This window comes from Trichomycterus rosablanca, chromosome 24 (assembly GCF_030014385.1).
Source record: "Trichomycterus rosablanca isolate fTriRos1 chromosome 24, fTriRos1.hap1, whole genome shotgun sequence".
Classification (NCBI taxonomy): domain Eukaryota; kingdom Metazoa; phylum Chordata; class Actinopteri; order Siluriformes; family Trichomycteridae; genus Trichomycterus; species Trichomycterus rosablanca.
The window spans coordinates 14,788,596-14,811,508 of record NC_086011.1 but is presented as its reverse complement, the minus strand read 5'-3'; the positions used below and the strand labels follow the sequence as shown (position 1 = coordinate 14,811,508).

At 40.1% G+C, this 22,913-nt stretch overlaps 1 protein-coding gene across 1 annotated transcript in view; it reads right to left on the bottom strand.

The window, feature by feature from the left end:
* Positions 1-22,913, bottom strand: part of ephb2b (eph receptor B2b) — a 248,056-nt gene that overhangs the window by 100,254 nt on the left and 124,889 nt on the right. The window lies entirely within an intron of this gene.

Genomic DNA, 22,913 nt, shown 5'->3' with positions numbered 1-22,913 from the left:
AACCGAAAAAGCCATTTACTTGGGGAGACATTACTGAAAAGGCTGGGTTATCGGTGTAGCTTTTAAGACAATATTTGAGGCTGAAGAATCCAATGACTCACATTTATGGGTGTGGATTGAATTAATCTCAGTAGTAGTTTTATAAGAATGGACGTATTGGAGTGAAATTTCCATAGTATGATAACCTTGTCAAAAACATAAAGGTACCATTGTATTACAGTATGATCAGGACACGATACAGATGTGGTTCGGCCTTGTAGAACCTTGTTTCTGAGTAGCTTTATAGAGTTATAGCAAAAAATCTGACTCCAAGTGGCTCGTGTTGATTGACCAGCCCTGCAATGGTCCATGTTATCCCTGCTTTGTGCCCGGTGATCAAGATAAAGTGCCTTTTCACAATAAAATGATATAGACACCCCTCCAAATAACAGAGTTCAGGTTTTTCAGCCACATGTATTGCTAATAAGTGTTTATAGCAACAGTTTGTGAAGACTCTTACCTGCTTCATCATGACTATGCCCATTTTGAGCAAAGTGAGTTATCTAAGACTGTTTGACGAATGAACTCTAATCCACCAGTGCTGAGATCTTGAGCTCTCGAGTTTGAATCTCAGCTCCGCTATCAGCAGATTGGCTGTGTGTCTATAAGGGGAGGGACAATGGCTGACAATTGCTCCAACTGATAAGAAGAAACTAGCTTGAGTCAGAAACTTTGATTAGAAGCCAGTTTAGAGCCTTTCAGCCAAAGCGAGGGCAGAAATTCAATACAAAGCAAAAACTAGCTTGAGTCAGAAACCTTAATTAGAAGAAACCAGCTTAAGTCAGAAACACTGATTAGAAAGAAGAAACTAGCTTGAGTCAGAAACACTGATTAGAAGAAACTAGCTTGAGTCAGAAACACTGATTAGAAAAAACTAGCTTGAGTCAGAAACGCTGATTAGAAGAAACTAACTTGAGTCAGAAACGCTGATTAGAAGAAAGTAACGAGTCAGAATCACTGATTAGAAGAAACCAGCTTGAGTCAGAAACACTGATTAGAAGAAACTAGCTTGAGTCAGAAACACTGATTAGAAGAAACTAGCTTGAGTCAGAAACACTGATTAGAAAGAAGAAACTAGCTTGAGTCAGAAACACTGATTAGAAGAAACTAGCTTGAGTCAGAAACACTGATTAGAAAGAAGAAACTAGCTTGAGTCAGAAACACTGATTAGAAGAAACCAGCTTGAGTCAGAAACACTGATTAGAAGAAACTAGCTTAAGTCAGAAACACTGATTAGAAGGAAGAAACTAGCTTGAATCAGAAACACTGATTAGAAGAAACTAGCTTGAGTCAGAAACACTGATTAGAAGAAACTAGCTTAAGTCAGAAACACTGATTAGAAGGAAGAAACTAGCTTGAGTCAGAAACACTGATTAGAAGAAACTAGCTTGAGTCAGAAACACTGATTAGAAGAAACTAGCTTGAGTCAGAAACACTGATTAGAAAGAAGAAACTAGCTTGAGTCAGAAACACTGATTAGAAAGAAGAAACTAGCTTGTCAGAAACACTGATTAGAAGAAACTAGCTTAAGTCAGAAACACTGATTAGAAGGAAGAAACTAGCTTGAGTCAGAAACACTGATTAGAAGAAACTAGCTTGAGTCAGAAACACTGATTAGAAGAAACTAGCTTGAGTCAGAAACGCTGATTAGAAGAAACCAGCTTGAGTCAGAAACACTGATTAGAAGAAACTAGATCGAGTCAGAAACACTGATTAGAAGAAACTAGCTTGAGTCAGAAACACTGATTAGAAGAAACTAGCTTGAGTCAGAAACACTGATTAGAAAAAACTAACTTGAGTCAGAAACGCTGATTAGAAGAAACTAACTTGAGTCAGAAACGCTGATTAGAAGAAACCAGCTTGAGTCAGAAACACTGATTAGAAGAAACCAGCTTGAGTCAGAAACACTGATTAGAAGAAACTAGATTGAGTCAGAAACACTGATTAGAAGAAACTAGCTTGAGTCAGAAACACTGATTAGAAGAAACTAGCTTGAGACAGAAACGCTGATTAGAAGAAACCAGCTTGAGTCAGAAACACTGATTAGAAGAAACTAGCTTGAGTCAGAAACACTGATTAGAAGAAACCAGCTTGCGTCAGAAACACTGATTAGAAGAAACTAGATCGAGTCAGAAACACTGATTAGAAGAAACTAGCTTGAGTCAGAAACACTGATTAGAAGAAACTAGCTTGAGTCAGAAACACTGATTAGAAAAAACTAACTTGAGTCAGAAACGCTGATTAGAAGAAACCAGCTTGAGTCAGAAACACTGATTAGAAGAAACCAGCTTGAGTCAGAAACACTGATTAGAAGGAAGAAACTAGCTTGAGTCAGAAACACTGATTAGAAGAAACCAGCTTGAGTCAGAAACACTGATTAGAAGAAACCAGCTTGAGTCAGAAACACTGATTAGAAGAAACTAGCTTGAGTCAGAAACACTGATTAGAAGAAACCAGCTTGAGTCAGAAACACTGATTAGAAGAAACTAGATTGAGTCAGAAACACTGATTAGAAGAAACTAGATTGAGTCAGAAACACTGATTAGAAGAAACTAGATTGAGTCAGAAACGCTGATTAGAAGAAACTAGATTGAGTCAGAAACACTGATTAGAAGAAACCAGCTTGAGTCAGAAACGCTGATTAGAAGCCAGTTCAGAGCAATTCGGCCAAAGCAAGATCTGAAATTCAATACAAAATCGAGCTGCCTTTGAATCCAATCAAACAAGACGACTTCTTCCTGTGTTATGAGCAGAACATCTCAGGTTCCCCTGACGAAATCCATTCCATTCTGTCTAGTCTCAACACTCAACTCTAGACGTCTGTTTGTTTTCCACTGCTCTGCCTTTTACCTGGGGCTTCTGCTCTAAAATCTTGACACCGCACTTAACCCAGCAGAGCACAGTGTGTTCAGGAAAATGCCTCCACTTTTAGGCCACTTTGCTGTACGGTTGAGAAGCTGACAGGAGATATAACGTAGCACGTTCCCCCAGCTGTAAGACCTCCATTACCAGTACACCAGTAGATGTGGGGTGGGGGGGGGATGAGCTCTTGCTCTTATCCCGTCTGACTCACCGGTTTCTTGTTTAATCTTTAATAAGGGGGGAGGACGACATCAAGACCTCTCGGTGAAAGATATATTTTTAGAATCCGTCACAACTACGCTAGCTGTCAGAAGAAAAGAACAGCCGCCTGTAGACACTTGTCTTTCGGCACAAGGGAAGAGATTCCTGAATGTAGCTTCACACGGCAAATCTTTGAGAATTCTGTACTGCTATGTTGTGTTCTCTCAGATGTTGATTTTTTAACAACCTTAGACTCTGGCTTAGTTTGAGGCACGCATACAAATGCCTTAGGTGTTTAAACCAAATCCAACGCTTTCAATGGATTTATAAAATAAGGCATATGCTTCCAACGTTGTGCCAACAATTTAGGAAATACCCCTTCCTGATTTAGCATTAATGTACACCTATGATTAAAGTAGGATACATGGTTTGATGAGTCTGTTGTAGAGGAGCTCCAATGGCCCACACGAAACCCTGACCTCAACCACATTACATACTTTTTGGGATGAATTGCAATGCTAATAAGAAGTCAGGCCTTCATACCCAATGTCTTTTTGTTTGTTTGCTTTGGGATCCAACAAGCATGTGGGCAGATGTCCACAGAAACTGTTACTGTGTTGTGTTCAGTAATTAAATGTGGTAAATATAGTTAAAAAAAAAATATTAAATCAGTATAAAAAAACTGATCATTTATTATAAGGTTTTTATTTATAGTAGTATTTTAATATTATTTTATTAAAAATAAATAAGTAAATGCATGAACTGTGTTTAAAGAGCCGTGTTAAAAATAAAATCTTTTTAACAACTCAGACTTTATAAAATTTATATATAATAACTGTAATATATAACTTTTTATAACTTTAATTTATAAAAAGTTAATATATTATATTGTATATATATATATGTATATATTGTGTATTGTTTTAAATGTGTCTTACACATTTGATCTCTAAATACATGAATAAAAGTTCAAATAAATAAAATAAAGTATGCTAATAAAAGCTTAGTTGTTTAGATAGGAATGTAAAACTATACACTTCTGACTGCGTGACGTATTATTTACAATATTGTGACAATATTTTTAGATATATTTTTTAATATAGATTTATAGGGGTTTTTTACATTTACATTTAATTTTTAAATTGTATTACTGTTATTTACCAAATGTATTATTGTGTTTTTTATTTATATAAAAGGAAACAGTCATAAGTCCTGTTTAATTATTTGTTTAATTTATTAACATTTTTAACCACTGTGGAAAAGGCTGTGCACTGCCAAAGCTGAGAAGAAAGATAAAATATTATTAATATTATTTTTATGTTATAATTATTTATTTATTAAATTTTTATTATTATTATTATTATGATTATTATTATTATTATTATTGAATTATTTATTTATTTATTTTATTATTAGTAGTAGTAGTAGTAATACTGTAGTATTATTATTATTATTTTATATTTATTATTTATTTATTTTACTTATTTATTTATTCATTTTACTTTTATTATTATTATTATTAATAGTAGTAGTAGTATTACTATTATTATTATTATTTTATATATTATATATATATATATATATATATATATATATATACATATATATATATATATATATATATATATATATATATATACGTATATATTATATATTATATTATTTATTTTTATTATTTATTTATTTATTTTACTTATTTATTCATTTTACTTTATTATTATTATTATTATTATTATTAGTAGTAGTAGTATTACTATCATTGTAATTTTTTGCTTAAATCAAATGGCATCACTGCATCAGTATTAAGCAGTGGAAATACCAAACTCGAAAGATTCAATGTGGCAGCACAGACTGGGAGGTGATGATTTATTACCAGACGGCTGAGTTTTCTTCAACACGGCTGAGTTTTCTTCCAAAAATATCTGGCATTACACATTCCTGTTAACATGATTTCCCTCGTAACTATTATAATACTCGTTCTAAGAAATACATCCTGGTATTTTTAATCAGTGTCCTTCTGCTGTAGAGATAAAAAGACTACATGTGCCTAATGTTACCACAAGCACATCAGATGCTGGTAAATGAAAGACTTTTATCGTTATGAACAATCTTTTGCGAAATTGAATGTCAACGGAGAGTGAAACTTAACACTGTGTCTACCCTATACTGCACGGCAAGGGGTCAACAGAGTGAGAACAACTGGATTCATCCCCCCCACACACACAGCCAAACTCTCAAAATGAAAGACATCTCTCTTGGGGCACCCACTGCTAAAACATCCTTTAACCCCTGGGAGGAAACTTAAAGCCTGCCAGTGATAGTAAATGACGTGCGATTTGGGTTGGATTGCAAGTCAGTGGGATGCATCAATCATTTGTTGGCTAAAAATGGCAGCTTTACTGCTGTTTGATCTTTCCTTCGGCAGAAAAGAACACCGTGATGCAACATGCAATTTTCTCTTCGCTAGCTGTTACAATTTTTTGACCTATTGCTAGTGAGTTTTGCTTCCAGCAAAAGCTTCCACACAGTACTGATAATCTTCCAGAATGAACTGGAACTAGGCTCTTATTTCCCGAATTACTCAAACCCTTACTTCATTGTGACAATTATTGTGACAATCGTGCTGCCAAGAGTTGTCGTCATAAGATGTGATGTCATCTTATGTGGTATCATAACAGTGCTGTGTTGCCAATACCAATATCTATCATGATGTAAGTTGTTATGTCATGTATACTGGCAAAATTGGTGGACACTTCAAAACCACGGTCATTAATCTAGAGTTGACAGACCCCATTTACAGCTATTAAAAATTTCTGTTATTCTGGGAAGTCCTTTCACAAGATTGTACAGTAAAACGTGTGGGAATTTCATACCCATTTGGTCAAAAAGGCATTTGTAAGGCCAGGCACTAATGTTGGATGAGAAGGTCCTGCTCACAAACAACATTCCAGTTAATAACAAAGGCGTTCTACAGGGTTGAGGTTAAGGATCTGTACAGCAGTGGTTCTCAACCTTTTTTTTCTCATATAATAAAAATAATATAAAAATGAATTCAACTTATATAGCGCCTTCCATAGTACCCAAGGACGCTTTACATAGGAATCATGATCACAAACAAGATCAAACAGATCCAGAAGAAGACTGAGTAAACAAGAATGCTTTAAGAAGAGATTACATTTCAGTGAGAGAGGAAGAGAGACGAAGAAGGAGAGGAAGAGAGTTCCACAGTGTAGGGGCAGCAACACTAAATGATCTACCACCCATGGTGGTCAACCTAAACCTAGAAGCAACCAGGAGACCAGCATCAGACGACCTTAACCCACGAGACGGGACATAGCAGTGTAAAAGATTAGGCAGATATAAGGGGGTCAAGACCATGAAGTGCCTTAAAATTGAGCACTAACTGAGCCAACGGAGTCGTTCTAATACCGGGGTGATATGCTCACATTTTTTAGACTGGGTCAGCACTCGGGCAGCAGCATTCTGAACGATCTGCAGGGGTCGGAGGGATTTTGAGGGAAGCCCATAGAGAAGAGTATTGCAGTAGTCTAGTTTAAAAGTAACAAAGGCATGTACCAGGGTCTCAGCAGCTTTAAAGGACAGAAACGGACGCAGTCGAGCGACATTTCGAAGCTGGAAGAAGGCAGAGTTCCCCTGTGAACCTATATGTGGCTCAAATGACAGGAGAGGGTCAAACAGAACCCCAAGATCACGGGCCTTGGAAGAAGACTTAACAGGGATACCAGCAATAGTGAGGGATGTGTTAGTGAGAAGAGACAACAGATTTAGAGCCAATGATGAGATACTCTGTCTTATGGGCAACTATGAGTTTAGATCATGGATGCACTCGGTGAAGTAGGGGGGTGGAAATGGGGCAGATGGGTTTAAAGTTTAGATAAACCTGGGTGTCGTCTGCATAACAGTGAAAATTCAACCCATGATGACAGAATATATCTTTAGATAGATAGACAGATAGATAGATAGATAGCAACAGGACCCCCTGTTAGGCTCAATGAGGCCCCCCATAGTACAGAACATCGGGGTTCCCCCATGTATCGGTGGACCTCAATTTGGGAACAGGGTACAGTTATACTACATTTACATTTTCAGCATTTAGCAGACGCTTTTATCCAAAGCGACTTACATTACAGTTACAGTATACAGTCTGAGCAATTGAGGATTAAGGGCCTTGCTCAAGGGCCCAACAGCAGCAACCTGGCAGTTGTGAGGCTTAAATCAGCGACCTTCTGATTACTAGTCTAGTACCTTAACCACTAGGCTACAGCTTGCCCTAGAAGAGTAAAAGATCGTTTTAAACTGTTGCCACAAAGTGGGAAGGATATAATTTAATGATATAATTACTTGTATACACCAGTTGGCAATGGGTATGGATAAACACATGTATTTTATAATTAGGAGGGGTCTGCATGTAGGGTCTGTCCGAAAACCTAGTGAGCTTTCTACATAGACAGCATTTTACGTCATCCTAGGCGCAGCCCAAGAAAACAGCTGTCTCAATTCTTAGATGCCTCAAAATGCTGCCTACCGAGATGCTTTATTCTGATTGATATTCTGATTGAATACAAGTGTAATTTATTTGCAATTTTGGGTTTGCCAGTGACATTAACAGTTTTCAGTACACAGAGGGAGATGCAAGCTGGCATGCTAGTGGGTTACGTGGCCTGAGGCTAACTCTGTTTGGTCAATCCCGATGGTTATTCAAAGCTAATTCAATTTTCAACCCCTATTACTATTCAAAATAAGCTTAGTGGAGACTGCTACTGTGGATCTCAGATCTCAGACATCTGTGCCAAAAAAACAAAGCTGATATTGTGGCGGGTTCTGTCTCCACGGCACAATATCTGAAGAGCAGGTATTTCCACTTTGACACCCAATGCCTACTTTTTAAACAATTTCATACAAGTGGGATGGATTAATCATACGTTGTCTAAATAGCAAGGCAGCTGAACTTCTGTTTAACTAATTTACCTAACAGTCGAACATCAACATGTGATTCTTCCATTTGCTAGTCGATTTGAAAAGTCCAAACTTCACTCGTTCCTTCTTCTTTAACCTGTGGCCACTGCATTTTTCTTGTGGTACTGAAAAATCTACCAGAGCACTAAAGAAAACATAGGAATTAAGGCTTGGAAGACCTTAATGTCAGTATGACGATGGAGAAAAAAACATGGTGCATTGGAAAATAACTGGTTTCATTTAGCCATGCTGTAGTAAAAGAGATTAACTCATCACCTTACAACTCTGCCCCAGATATCAGTCTGTCCCAGGCACAGATTACCATCTTAAACCCAAGACCAACCAAGATTCCAAGCGGGAATCAATAAGGAAAAAAAACCACCAAGCGATAATTACATCTTTTGAAGACGATAAAAGCAGATCGTATGAGTCCAGGCAATAAGGAGATGCATATGGAAAAGGTTAAGGCACCATTCTCATTGAGTGTCAGCCTATTCTCAGCCGCCAGGTCTGCCGTTATCACTTCCAGAGAAGTGATGAATGTGCTGAGAGGTAAATGACAAGCACAAGTCTGAAGGATGAGTGCTGTGCGGGGGAAACGAAAGAGGAGGTCTGGAGTCTCGACAGATTTCAACAAAGACAAGTATACGGGAGGAAAAAATAACACGGACAGGCCAAAATCTCCATCAGTGCTAACGTAATAGTGACTCAAAAAGGAGGCAGACGGCTCCTGCAGCCTTTGTGATCCCAATGTTTGGCCAGCACCAGAGATTCTATTGTTTTGGTCGTAGGGGTTTGACTCCTCACCCTGACTAATTACCACGTCTGCCGTCATTGAAAGTACTCCGGTTCCAAGTCACACTCGGCTCCCAAAGTCAGACCCCCACGAGAAGGTAATCCAGCGTGCTGAGCTTAAATTTCTCTGCTAAATGTTCTTTTATCCAACCGGGCTCTAAACCCAGAGCTGGCAACAGGAGAACAGTTAGGACCGAAGCCATAAAAAGCGCTCCCCGGCTCACATGTGGATACGGCTGTTTAGAAATGGCTGCACAGGGGCCACGTCGTAAGCTCTCTCTAATCCAGGTGAGCGGCAGCCGGCCGGAGAAGAAAGTTGGGATCGGGTTACATCAAAGGCTGTATATTTAACGTCTGGAAAATTTAAGGCAAATTTAAAAACAGTTTTGAGGAAAAAAAACCCATATATATATATATATACAGTATATATATATATATATATATATATATATATATATATATTGATCAGCCATAACATTAAAACCACCTCCTTGTTTCTACACTCACTGTCCATTTTATCAGCTCCACTTACCATATAGAAGCACTTTGTAGTTCTACAATTACAGACTGTAGTCCATCTGTTTCTTTACATACTTTTTTAGCCCCCTTTCATGCTGTTCTTCAATGCTCAGGACTCTCCCAGAACCACCACAGAGCAGATATTATTTAGGTGGTGGATGATTCTCCACACTACAGTGACACTGACATGGTGGTGGTGTGTATGAGTGGGTAAGACACAGCAATGCTGATGGAGTTTTTAAACACCTCACTGTCACTGCTGGACTGAGAATAGTCCACCAACCAAAAATATCCAGCCAACAGCGCCCCGTAGGCAGCATTCTTTGACCAGTAATGAAGGTCTAGAAAATGACCAACTCAAACAGCAGCAATAGATGAGTGATCGTTTCTGACTTTACATCTACAAGGTGAACCAACTAGGTAGGAGTGTCTAATAGAGTGGACAGTGAGTGGACATGGTATTTAAAAACTCATACCAGCACAACACACACTAACACACCACCACCATGTCAGTGTCACTGCAGTGCTGAGAATGATCCACCACCTAAATAATACCTGCTCTGTAGTGGTCCTGGGAGAGTCCTGACCATTGAAGAACAGCATAAAAGGAGGCTAACAAAGCATGCAGAGAAACAGATGGACTACAGTCAGTAATTGTAGAACTACAAAGTGCTTCTACGTGGTAAGTGAAGCCGATAAACTGGACAATGTGTGTAGAAACAAGGAGGTGGTTTTAATGTTATGGCTGATCTGTGTATTATAATGTGTTACAAAAAGGGCTCGTTCATCCATTAATTATTTTTGTTCTCTGTAGATCTGGGGTCGTCAAAGCGGATCTTGGGACCAGCATCCCAATGGCTAGGCTATTTCGGTCACCCCTCTCCCTTAAACATTACAGCCTGTTTATTATCATTTACTGAAAGTTTAATAGACATTTCAAGACTTTTGAAGTTCTTCTGATAAAGCAGATCACAGGTTTTACTATTACTATTATTTTTTTCTGAGCCTAATACTTGTACTATTTAAAAGCGCTATCAATAGCCTTTGATCTCGTCCTGCAGACAAAACGTCTGATGAGACGGATACTTATCTGCGTCTTATCCAACCTGTTCCTTTTGAACAGTGATCTTCCTGGAGCTGCTAAAAACATAACACATGCACTCCTTACTGCTGATCTACAACTAATGTACGGCTTGATCTCTTTTCTAGTGTTTAGTGCTGTGCAGAGATTATAGACTAGGTGACTAGCGATTTCATACTGTCTTTAAATATTTTTGGCTAAATGATTAATCAGACAAATTCCATGCCAAAGCAATGGTAATATAGAATAACCCAATCCCCTACCCTCACTGCAGCTATTACAGACTCCGAGAAGGCCGTTCGTGCCCATTTAGTCAAAGCAGCATTTGTGAGGTAAGGTATTGATGTTGGATGAGAACGCCCGACTTGAGACTGACTTTCTTATTTCTCCTGTTGGAGCTAAAGTTAAAGGCTATTTAGTTCCCACCCAAATCAAATTTTAACCCTTGTAATATTCAAAACAAAGACGGAGTTAATTGATTTGTTAAGGTCTGAAATACTAGGTACTTTGTGTAGTTTGTGTGTGTTGATATATCCAATTGTGGCAAAGCATCACAATACATAAGACTCCGAGAGTTCCCAAGATCACTGCCTTTAGATCGTCCTACAGTTACCCATTTGGCCAAACTGAGCCCCCAGGCAAGAGGGGTCTGGATCAGAAAGGTAAAAAGGACCTGTGCAAAGATCATCTGTCATCTGTCCAACAGGCATTTTTGTCAGAGTGACTTACAGTACTGTGCCAGTATTCAGTCTGAGCAATTGAGGGCTAAGGGCATTGCTCAAGGGCCCAACAGTGGCAACCTGGCAGCGGTGGGGCTTGAACCAGAGACCCTTTGATTACTAGTCCAGTACCTTAACCGCTAGGCTACAACTGCCCTATATTAAGAGTGCCCACTGTTGAGTAATGACAAACAACTTGGAGTTTGCTAAACAGCGTGGGCATCACATGACAACTCAAGGAGAAAGAGTCTTTTTGTACTAGGTTTGGATTCTGTACTGGGTAACTGCCAAAGCCTCCCTTCGTCTACGCTTCCTTAGCTGAATATTTACTGCCCTACTTACATCTATTACTTACAGATTATAAAAGGCTGCTTCGTCAGAAGTGCTTCTGAGAACCTGCCAAAGCGAATCTCTTAGTGTCTGGGGCAATCATTTGAGTCTCTGGTCTGATCAAGACAAGCGATCAAGAACAAAGCGAGGTTGGTTGATCTGCAAACAGGCAAAGACGAGGCAAAATATGCACAAAACTACAATGCTCAGTACAGGCTTGTGTAGTTTGGAAGGGATCTGCATATTTCTCCCTCTACAGTGCATAATATCATTAAACGATTCAAGGAATCGGGAGGAATTTCAGTGCGTAAAGGCCAAAAGTGCAAGCTTAAACTGAACGCCTGTGATCTTTGATCCCTCAAATGGCACTGCATCAAGAACCACCACTCAACAATAGCTGATATAACCACATGGGTGAGGGATTACTGTAGTAAACCTTTGAGTTACATGCACAAATGCAACATAAAACTTTACTGTGCAAAAAAGAAGCCTTATGGTAACCATGTCCAGAAGCGGCGTCGACTTCTCTGGGCTCGGAGGCATCTAGGATGGACCATCACACAGTGGAAACGTGTATCGTGGTCAGATGAATCAGCATCTGGACCAAAGACGAAAAGGACCATCCAGACTGTTATCAGCAACAAGTCCAAAAGCCAGGGTCTGTCATGGTATGGGGCTGTGTCAATGCCCTTGGCAAAGGTATTACACTTCTGTGATGGCAGCATTAATGCAGAAAAGTACATTGACATCTTAGAGCAACATGTGCTGCCTTCAAGACGTCGTTTTCCTGAACATCCAGACAATGCAAAACCACATGCTGCACACATTACAAAGGCATGGCTGTGGACGAAGAGGGTACGGGTACTGGACTGGCCTGCCTGCAGTCCTGACCTGTCCCCAATAGATAATGTGTGGAGAATACACAGTCCAGTTCATGAACTTATTTAAAAATACACTTCAGAAACAATAGAATAAACAAAAAACAAACAAATCATTACAAATGTGAGTCCAAGTCAAGAAAGGTAATGATTCCAATGTTAGAATGTTTGCTTTTAAAGCAGGTCTCCCCCCCTCCTGAACACAGATGACAAGTTGTCTGGTTAAATCAGTGATTCCAGACAGTCAGTGATTGAACTTCAGCTCTGATTCTCTCAAAAAATGACTTTTTCCCATTAAACTCTTATTTAAATACAAAGATTTGAGCTAATAAATTCCTGTTTAGTTCACCTCATGTCATGTGCTAAGACTCCAGAGATGGTGCGCCATGACTGGTAGTCAGATCGTACCATTATTAAATGCAGAGGCACCAGGGGAAACATAAAAAGCAGATCTGTGCCACGCCAATTTCTGCTCTTAAGACCTTTCCATATGAAAGGTGGCCGGGAGTCAGACTCTGGAGGGAGGATTCTGTACTGGGTAACTGCCAAAGCCTCCCTTCCTCTACGCTTCCTTAGCCGAATATTTACTGCCCTACTTACAGCTATTACTTACAGATTATAAAAAAGGCTGCTTCATCAGAAGTGCTTCTGAGAACCTGCCAAAGCCAATCTCTTAATGTCTGAGGCAATTATTTTTTAAACACATCTAGGTTATGTATATGGTCGTATATTGGGCGTGTATGAAGAAAGGCCAATGTATTAATCATGGAGTATTAAAGGAAAAAATGCTTTTAATACCTGTGCAAAAATTTATTTTATTAAAATAATTAATTACTATATGAACTAATAAAATAGAGGTAAATGTTACCTACACAGACAATACAATCACTTTAATTACTCTACATTACTCTAATTACATTCATTACTATAGGGGGGTGTGCTGGAGCCTATCCCAGCTTTTCAATGGGCACAAGGCACACAGTAACACCCTAGACGGGGTGCCAGTCCATCGCAGGTCAGACACACACCCATTCATCCAATTCAGTGTCTCCAATTAACCTGGTTGCATGTTTTTGAACTGTTGGAGGAAACCGGAGCTCCCTGAGGAGAGTCCATCCATATAGAACCACTTTGTAGTTCTACAAGTACTGACTGTAGTCCATCTGTTTCTCTGCATGCTTTGTTAGCCGCCTTTCATGCTGTTCTTCAATGGTCAGGACCCCGACAGGACCACTACAGAGCAGTTATTATTTAAGTGGTGGGTCATTCTCAGCACTGCAGTGACACTGACATGGTGGTGATGTGTTAGTGTGTGTTGTGCTGGTATGAGTGGATCAGACACAGCAATGCTGATGGAGTTTTTAAACACCTCACTGTCACTGCTGGACTGAGAATAGTCCACCAACCAAAAATATCCAGCCAACAGCGCCCCGTGGGCAGCGTCCTGTGACCACTGATGAAGATCTACAAGATGACCAACTCAAACAGCAGCAATAGATGAGCGATCGTCTCTGACTTTACATCTACAAGGTGGACCAACTAGGTAGGAGTGTCTAATAAAACACAACACACACTAACACACCACCACCATGTCAGTGCCACTGCAGTGCTGAGAATGATCCACCACCTAAATAATACCTGCTCTGTGGTGGTCCTGTGGGGGTCCTGACCATTAAAGAACAGGGTGAAAGCAGGTTAAAAAAAGTATGTAGTGAAACAGATGGACTACAGTCAGTAATTGTAGACTAACTGCAAAGTGCTTCTATATGGTAAGTGGGGCTGATAAAAAGGACAATTTGTGTAGAAACAAGGAGTTGGTTTCAGTGTTATGGCTGATCGGTGTTTAAAAAAAGTTCTCAAAAGCGCTTCTGATGAAGCCGCCTTTTATATAACGGAATTCACTCTGAGACACACCCAGCAAGCAACCAAATCCCACCACTTGTTGCAGTTCGTCTTTAAACGTGAGGTTCAGTGAAAGCAAAGCACTAAATTATAAAATCTCGACAGCAAGTTGACACAGAAATGTCCCAGCGCTCGGGTCAGACCGAGAGGCGCAAAATCTCAACATGTCTGTGAATGTACGGAACTATTTAAGGAAGAAGGATGTGGACAGTGAGTGCAAACATGATAAAGCATGAGGTCTAACAGGAGGAGTTTGTTCCTTTTCCCCAAAACGTTACTCATGGTTTTCTGTGGAACTGGTGGAAGCTGGCGGATCGAGTTCTTAAATACAACCTGTAGTTATTAGAAGTAGTTATTTCCCCAGTTATTTCCCAAGGAACTCTGTTTCAGACACACACCAAGGACCCCTACAGACACACACCAAATGGTGCTTCTGTTTTATTCAAGAATTTCATTGAGAGTTTCATTGCTTGAGAGTTACAAACTAAATTAAAAGTATAAACAACATATTTGAATTAACTAATAAACAGACAAATTGTCTCAAATAACACAAGCTATATTTTTAGATTGTTAAAGGAATTTCTATTGCAATATATAAATACATTTCTCTAAGTGTGTTTATTAAATAAGGAACAACACATGTGACAAAGCATAAAATTATTGTTCAGAGTAGTGCATCAAGTAGCAAATAAAAGCACATTTAGGCACAAAGATAAGAGTTATTACATAATCTCCTCATACGGGGCACCAATAATGTAGTGGAATTGCTGTCTAAATTGAAGTCTAAAAGTTAAATTAATTGTAATAACTAACCACATTATACTAATTATTATTATTATAGTGTCAGAAGCTTGGTAGCACTTCCTAAAATTGCTTAATGGAAGTTATCAAAGGATGTGCCACTTTACTGAGGCTAGGGGTTAAATAATAGACATGGATGTTTATCTTACGTTAAATTTAGATACTTACGTTATCTAAATTACTTGTATGTTTAGTATAAAGACTTTCTGTTGTACATTTTTAATTTATTTCTGACTGCAACTGTGAGTTACAGTAGCTAATAAATAAACTCTTAGATTGGCTAGTTGGTCTTATGTATTATTTATCAAGAGAAAATAATGTGATTTAAATACTCAAACTTGGTATTGGCATTTAATGTCTAATGTCTCAAGTGTTAACAAATAAAGCAAAACAATTACTAAACTGGTTATTTCTTATAGTATATTTAATAATAAATTATAATAATTGGCAAAGAGACATTAAGCCAGTTTTTAAAATTTATTTTTGTCCAATCAGTCATTATTATAATTTTAAAACCAACTACAAAATATAACTGGCTTTAATATTTAACTAATAAAAATTCCATGACTAAATAAAAGCCATTTGAGCAGTAATGATAGGCAGGTACAGGTTGTATTTTAGAACTCGATCCCCCAGCTTCCACCAGATACACAGAAAACCATGAGTAACGTTTTGGGGGAGAAAACAAACTCCTCCTGTTAATCCTCATGTTTATCATGTTTGCACTCACTGTCCACATCCTTCTTCCTTAAATAGCTCTGCACATTCACAGACATGTTGGATTTTGCGCCTCTTGGCATGACCTGCTGTCGAGATGTTATAATTTAGTGCTTTGCTTTCACTGAACCTCACGTTTAAAGACGAACTGCAACAAGTGTTGGGATTTGGTTGCCCCGCTGGGTGTGTCTTTGTGTAAATTCAACCTGTCATGTACGCTTGTGGCGCCACTGCTGAATGTTAGTAATTCCCACAGTTTAGATTTCTAGACAGTCATTACAGAGCTGAGGAATCAGATATCTGTAGCACAAAAAGTCAAAAAGTTACTTTGGAGCTGGACTTTCAGCTCATGAACATGACTGCTACTGTGCTCTGTTTAAGGGGTTAGGTCTACTGGTGGATACATGCAACAATAGCAGGTCTTCCGAGGCCCCTACTGGACCCTAATGTTTGTTGTTCTTTTAATACACTGAGTCACATTAAGCATTTTTTTTACGATTTAGACTCTCTTGGAAAAGCTGATTCTCACAATTTCTTAGCACCCCGAGCTACAACACAAGTTTAAAAGTGAAACAGTGGGGGAATACATGTGGAGCTTTCAGAGTGAATTTGACGGTTATTCCACACAAATGCAGATTCGTCTCATATTCAAACTTTGATGACGTCTTACTGCACTGCTTAAGTCAAGCGCTAAACAAAATGACAGTTACACACACATCGAGGTTAAGGTAAATGTTGAGTTTAAGCGTACAAATTTCTCGACGAAGGGCATCACGTTTCAAAGATTTAGAGTTTAGGGGACGTCGAGTTACAAGGTACCACTGAGCTACTCGGCGCTTTTACTGGAACCAAAGAAGCGCCATCAATACAACATGTACAACAGGAGTAAACATGAATAATTAGCAGTTCAATGATCTGTAGCTGTTGTGATGCTACATGGTGTGAAATGCAAAAACTCCCTCTGCAGCAGTAACAGCATCTTCTGTGTTACCTGAGCTTTACCTGACCAACTCTCTCCTTTAGCTGCAGTTTTGTGTTAACCAAAATAACTCTGGTTCTTGAACTGGTCCCGTTCAGGCTTTACTGGAACCTAGGATACGTCATCAAAAGAAGGTGTTAGACTACATACCTAGACTACATACGAGCATTGTGCTGCTGTCACAGATGTTTGCTTTAATCCAAAAAGCAAGCATGGATCAAATATTAGTCATAAGAAGACAAAAAAGACTTCATGCCCATGGATGTCGCCATGGATTACACTTAAAAACATACTTTTTAACAAGACAGACGTACAGTCCAATGATCTGTAGTTCTTGTGATGCTACGTGGTGTGAATTGCAAAAACTCCCTCTACAGCAGTACCAGCATCTTCTGTTTTACCCAAGCTTTACCTGACCAACTCTCTCCTTTAGCTGCTGTTTTGTGTTAACCAAAATAACTCTGGTTCTTGAACTGGTTCCGTTCAGGCTTTACTGGAACCAAGGGTACGTCATCAAAAGAGGGTGTTGCACAACATGCACAACAGAAGTAAACAGTATAAACTAGCACTATAAACTAGACTACATACGAGCATTTGTGCTGCTGTTACAGATGTGCAGTTCAATGATCTGTAGTTCTTGTGATGCTATGTGGTGTGAAATGCAGCAGTAACAGCATCTTCTGTTTTCCCCGAGCTTTACCTGAAAAACTCTCTCCTTTAGTTAGGTTTGCAAACCAGAACAGACCCTGTTCCATGTTGTCAGAAAAGGACTATAAATGCTGCAGATCTCCATTGTTGTGGTGACCTTGGTTACAGGACACTTGCTGGTGGATTGGCTACTACGTGTCTAACCAAGACGTTTCATCTTCATTAAAAACAATCCTGTTTTTAAGTTAAGGGACACTTCAAGGGACATTTCTGCTGAAGGACATGGACATGGCTCATTTGCTTCTATTTTCCCCACAGAAGAAAACCAACTTGAGTTTCTAAGAAAAGCAGCCGACAGAAAAAGGTTCTGCTTTCAAAACTCCAAACACATTTGCCTATTTTCTCAATATTTTGACAGAATTCTTGTCGAAGTGCAATTATTTGCTGAGCGCGGTGCCAAGGATTTAATTGCTACATGCGTAATTACACGCTTTGTGGCGGAGAAGCGTCGGAAACAAAGCGTCTGCAGTCTTATTAATGAAGCCGCGAGGCGTCTCTTTCATCCGCCGAGCTCGCGATCGCTTCACGGCCTCCTCTAATCCGATGCTGTAAGGAGATCCAGTGTCGTATTTGCATGGACATCTTTCACAAATCAATTCATTACACATCTATCCACGGCAATAAAAAAAGCATTCCTTTATAAATCAATCCATCCCGCACCCTGATGACTGACGCTTGAAAGGCACTGACCGCAGTTACGGCTGTGACATAGTCTCACGCAGCGCTATCGCTTTCCGCTGCCACAAAGATAAATAGAAGCGCAAATTGATGGCAGATTTCGGCCGAACCGGCTCATAAACAATAGATGAAACCGCAAGCATTGCAGTAGCACTTCTCCTCTTTAATGCTTTTATTTAGTTCCCTCCTCATTTTTCAACAGGAATTATGCACGCTCATGGATGCAGCCCTCGTACGTATCGGATGGCGACATGAAACACGTCGCGGGGTCTGTTTTCGCTGCATGCCACCACACAATTCTTGGGTAATACATCACATACTTGGCACTCATCCTTCTAAACCCACTCACTGTGAGCTTGTGATCAATAAGGACAGACGCCTCGAAAGAGAGACAACCAGTCAAGTCTGCAGACATCATGCTTCATCATGTTCTAACCCCGTATCTCAGCGGTGGTGGACTAGCATTATAGGGTCTGTCTGGAAACCTAGTGAGCTCTCTATGTAGACGGCATTTTACGTCATCCTGTGTGTCTAAATTCATAGATACCTTAAAATGCTGCCTATTCTGAGCAATATTCTGTATCAAGAAAATAATCAGGGAAAGCCTTTTTAACAAGGCAGATGTGCAGTCCATTAATCTGTAGCTGTTGTGATGCTTTAGGGTGTGAAATGCAAAAACTCCCTCTGCAGCAGTAACAGCATCTTCTGGGTTACCCGAGCTTTACCTGACAAACTCTCTCCTTTAGCTACAGTTTTGTGTTTTGCTAAACAAGCACCTTTATTGGACACAAGTGGCTTACAGAGCTGTGACAGTATACTGCCTAAGCGATGGGGGGTTAAGGGCCTTGCTGAAGGGCCAAAACAGTGACAACCTGGCAGGGGTGGGGCTTGAACCAATGACCTTTTTGATTACTAGCCCAGTACCTTAACCAGTAGGCTACAATTGAATTTTTTAAGGTAAAAAAAAATAGGACGTAAAAAAGAGGTCAACCTACCTGACGTTAACTCTGTTAGCTTAGCAAGCTAAAGCTGTGATGACGTATCATAATCGGCATAATCAATGTCCAAGTAGCGTGTCTTAATAATGTGCCTTATAAGTTCAATGTCTTATAAGGATCCTCTCTACTTGGGCAACAAAGCAGCTCTTTAGGTTTTCAAACAGACCCATAGACCACTGTTCCACCCAATGTGTTTAGATCCTAAGTTCAATAATGCATACATAGTGGCTCCCTGATGCCCGCAAGTCAGATAAAATCTCCCGGAATCTAGAACGAGCGGCCAAGAACGACACACACACGCGCACGCAGGCGACACAGACTTTATTCCCGATCGGGTATTAAATCCGTTATCTGATATACAATCTAGCGCACTGTGTAGGGAACATAAATCCTTTGTCTAATATACTGTCTAGTGCACTATGTAGGGAACATAAATCCGTTATCTGATATACAATTTAGTGCACTATGTAGGGAACATAATTAATTATGTAATACACTATCTAGCGCACTATGTAAGGAACACAAATCATCATCTAGTTATTCTTTCTAGTGCACTATGTAGTGAACATGAATGCGTTATCTAATACACTATCTAGTGCACTATGTAGGAAACATAAATCTGTGATCTGATATACAATCTAGTACACTGTGTAGGAAACATAAACCAATTGTCTAATTCACTATCTAGTGCACTACGTAGGGAACATACATTCATATCTAAAATACTATCTAGTGCACTATGTAGGGAACCTGTGTTCTAGTGCTTTCTTATGGTATGAGACATATGGGATCAGACACAGCAATGCTGATGGAGTTTAAACACCTCACTGTCGCTGCTGGACTGAGAATAGTCCACCAACCAAAAATATCCAGCCAACAGCGCCCCATAGGCACTGTCCTGTGACCACTGATGGTCTAGAAGATGACCAACTCAAACAGCAGCAATAAATGAGCGATCGTCTCTGACTTTACATCTAAAGGTGGACCAACTAGGTGGGAGTGTCTAATAGAGTGGAGAGTGAGTGGACACGGTATTTAAAAACTCCAGAGGCGCTGCTGTGTCTGATCCACTCATACGAGCACAACACACACTAACACACCACCACCATGTCAGTGTCACTGCAGTGCTGAGAATGATCCACCACCTAAATAATACCTGTTCTGTGGTGGTCCTGTGGGGGTCAGTCAGTAATTGCAGAACTATAAAGTTCTTCTATATGGTAAGTAGAGATGATAAAATGGACAGTGAGTGTAGAAACAAGGAGGTGGTTTTAATGTTATGGCTGATCGGTGTATATATTTTTTAATCCTTTTCTGAAGAAAAACAAAATGCATTCTACCAGGAGAACCCATAAGATATTCAAATCGATGGCACCCATGAAAGGTTAAAAACAACCAAACGTGTAATTACGCCGGCTATTCACCGCAGAGGAGCTCAGATTTTACCGACACATTCTCCTGAGGAGAAATCCTGACCGTCCTCATTAGCTGCCATTGAAGGTTTAAAAGTGGAGCGTCACCTCCGTAGCGGCGGAGATGATGGGCCGGTGACACCGCTCAGCCCGGCCGTCGTGGTAATTACAGCCTGCCTCATGAAAGGAGCCGGACTCAGAATGTGTGTGTGCGCTTGGTGTGTGTGTGGATAGAAGAGATGGGATTCGTAACACAGGTGGGCGTTTTATTGTGTCGTCTGTGCCGGCGTGGAGCCTGTCTGCAGGCTGGCGTTGCCGTGGGAACGGGGCTGATGGTTGGGAGCTTGAGTCACAGGTGAGAGAGAGGGGAACAGAAAAAAAGGGAAAGGGGGAGATAAGAGAGACCGTTCCGAAAAGAAACGATCGATCCGAGGAAGGAGAGAGGGATAGGAACCGTACTGCCAAGGCCATCGGCATTGTGCTGGGTGAATGCTGCGGTTATAAAAATAACCTTGGAACATGCAGAGGCGCATAAAGGAAAGGCTCAAGGCATTGGTTTTGAGAGGGGAGCTTTTTGGGACTCCTTTCATAAACGTCGTCAATGAACTATTTAATAGAATCGTAATGTTAAATGATTATTGCTTTTTAGCATCCTTTCATGGCATTTAAATTATTTCATTTTTAACACATTACAAAAGCAAACACTTGTACATACGATTCATGTCTCACATTAACACAAATTAAATAAAAATAAAATACGTTTAATTTATTTTAACTCGCACTTGCTGCTTTATTCAGCCCAGGGTTGCCAGTTTAATTCATTTGAAGTCCAAGGAAGAAAAACGCTTCAGACTAGTGCCAGTCCATGGCAAGACACACTCAAACATTCACTTTATAACTATGTGCAATTTATTCTAGACAATAAACCTCCCATAAGTTTTTTTTGGGAGGGTACAAAAATCCCAGAAGCCGCTCAGGTGGCGAAGCGGTAAAAACACACGCTGGAACCAGAGCTGGGATCTCGAATACATCGTATCGAATCTCAGCTCTGCCTTGCCGGCTGAGCGGCCACATGAACAACGATAGGCCTGTTGCATGACTGGTGCAATTACGACCTCTGCTGGCTGATTGATGGCGCCTGCACAGAGATGAGAAAAGAGTGCTCTCAGGGTGTGTCCCCCCGTACGCGCAGCTGGGCTGCACTGCACTCGTCAAACTGTAGGTGATAAGATGCATACGGCTGCTGCCCACGTGTCGGAGGGGGCGTGGGTTAGCTTCGTTCTCCTCAATCAGAGCAGGGATCGGCATTGGTGGAGAGGAAGCATGATGCAATCGGGCAACTGAACGCGCTAAAATGGGAGAAAAAAGGGAGAAAATGCATAAAGAAAAAAAAAAAATCCCGGAAAAGCATTCACAACTCCTTATTGGCAGTGTACAGAGTTGAGAATCGAACCCAGGTTCTTAGACTCTACGTTGCCTTATGCTAAGTTCACACTACACATCTTGATCTCTTGTAATCGGGAGTCTTCTAAGTCATTGTGGTTTTTACACTACATGATTGATCGGCGATAGGGGGTCACACACTACATGATCTAACACTGGGAGGGATCTCAGATGAGTCTGTCTGGTCTCCCAAAGTGACGAGAGGTATAATCAGTGGCGGCTCCTGCCAAATCTCTCAGGGGGGGCCATAGTTGCGATGATGGCCAAGGTTCAATGGGTAAATTAAAGCTTAAATAATTAACATCTTAAGTCATCTGTCAGTTTGCCCTCACAAATAACTTTGAACATGGAGAGAGAGCAGCTTTACCATTAATCATAAAATTAAGTAAAGCCTTCACACTAACAATTTAATTGTAAATAAATAATAATTGTAACAATAATTGTAACAATAAATAGTTGCTCCGAACTGAGGTAATGGTAGTCATGGTGACGAGATCGCTACACCAGGTTACGTGTGACGCAAGCACGTAAATACGAGCCCTCCCGGAACCCATTCAGATTGTATTGCAGAGCCTACAGTTCGAAAAAAAAGTGCCTTAATATGAGAGTCTATCAGAGCAATCCGGGGCCATTTTCAATCAGACTGAAATCGCCCAAAAGGTGCGGTACTGTACGGAACACAACTCAACGCTGATTGGACTACGATATTCAGAGGCAAGACAGACCTGTCCAAAACAGTCACAGCTAGGTTAGCACTGGTTGAATGTGATAGAAATATTTTTTCCCTTTCGCCCTTTGGTGGTGCGTCGCCCGATCGCCAAAAGGAACGAGCCGCCAATGGGTATAATGATACCACGTGTTGGTGCGCTGATAT